The sequence below is a fragment of the Ursus maritimus genome, unplaced genomic scaffold (assembly GCF_017311325.1).
Source record: "Ursus maritimus isolate PB19 unplaced genomic scaffold, ASM1731132v1 scaffold_4, whole genome shotgun sequence".
NCBI classification, from domain to species: Eukaryota; Metazoa; Chordata; class Mammalia; order Carnivora; family Ursidae; genus Ursus; species Ursus maritimus.
In genome coordinates this window covers 77,690,700-77,692,108 of record NW_024426552.1, presented here as the reverse complement: position 1 = coordinate 77,692,108, position 1,409 = coordinate 77,690,700, and the positions used below count along the sequence as shown (strand labels likewise).

General features: G+C 62.9%; 1 protein-coding gene across 1 annotated transcript in view; it reads right to left on the bottom strand.

Moving 5' to 3' along the window:
- ETV5 (ETS variant transcription factor 5) overlaps positions 1-1,127 on the bottom strand; it is a 56,861-nt gene extending 55,734 nt beyond the window's left edge. Inside the window, 1 exon segment of the mRNA XM_040621480.1 lies at positions 983-1,127. The gene's annotated coding sequence lies outside the window, so the exon portion shown is untranslated.
- Between the last annotated feature and the right edge of the window lie 282 nt (positions 1,128-1,409).

Here is a 1,409-nt window from a genome sequence, read left to right as displayed (position 1 = left end):
CAAAAAAAGGAAAAAAAAAAAAAAAAAAAAGCCGCAGGGAGCAGCGAGCCAACGAAAGAAACCCGCTTCATTCATAAAGTCATCCACATTCATAAAACCGAGCTGCGGCGCCGGGCGCTACCAACCACCCCCAACGCTCCCCCGCCCCCCAAACCTCCAAACATCTCTCCTTGGCACTCCTCCTCAACCAGGAGTTCGGTTCCCTCCAGAGGTCTCCTCTCCTCTGAAAATGCGGATAGATCTCTAATCCAGTGAGAGGCTCCAGCATCTCTCTATCCCCCCGCTCCGAACCCGTTTTTCTCCCCCACTATCCCCAGGCCGCTGCTCTGATGCTCCCCGATTTCTCGAGAATCGCGATGCAGCCCGACGCCCTCAGGCTGCCGGGGGTGGGAGTTGGGGGATTGAGTGTCCACTTTCCACAATCTGAAACTTGCAAGGCCTGCATAAGTTCCTGGCCAACCCCCAACCCCTCAGGCTGCACATGCCTGTGTCACTTAACCCCTCCTGGTGCTTTGGGGGGCATCACCTCTCAAATATTCCCCTTCAAGCTGCTTCCCGCCCCCTCCTCCCCACTGCAAAGCTCCGCCGGGCGTCTCTTCTCGCGAGCCTCCAAGTCTCCTCCGGGCTCTCAGACCTCCAGAGATTGTAAAGCCCCGCAACTCCGCGTCCCTCCCCCCCATCCCCACCCGAGAGCCCCCGCACCTCGCGGCCGGGCGCGCCTCCTCGCGACGTGCGGAAACCAGCTTTCCGAGCGCTCCGGAACCGTTAGCCACCCCCACCCTATGCCTCCCAAGAACCGAACCGGACCGGGCCACCAGAAAAAGGGGCGGCCAGCTCGGGGGAGGGGGCTCAGTGCAGATAGAAAGTGAACCCGGACTTTGAGGATTCTGAATCAGCCAGTGAACTCTCGCCGGCTGGACCCTTCGGACCCGTTCCCGGACACCCCCTCCGATGCCCCCCTGTCTCCTCGACGCCCCCTCACCTGAGGCAGTCGCTCTCCTCCCGTTGCAGCGGCCCCGGGGCGCAGGCGCGCTCACGCACGCGCGCACCGGGCCTGGGCTCCTGGGCGAATGGCTGGGCCGAACCGCTCCGGGGACGCTGAACCGCTCCGCGCACCAGCGGCTGGACTCTGCGCGGCAGCTGCCAACCAGGCTGGAGCGCTGGCCCGGCCCCCCGGGGCCTGCTGCTCCGCCTGCCACCATTGGCCCGCGGTCCTAGCTCAGCCTGATTCTCATTGGCCTGAGGCCGCTCCTGCGCCTGTCTATCATGTCTTGTTTACCCTGTCTGCGGGCAAATCCAGCCAAGCCGCCCCATCAACTCCAGCCCCCATTGGTCAATATCGCGTCCCTCTCCACCCCCTCAGGGGTCTGTTTTACATAATTTATGCACCGGGGGCCATTGGCCAATCA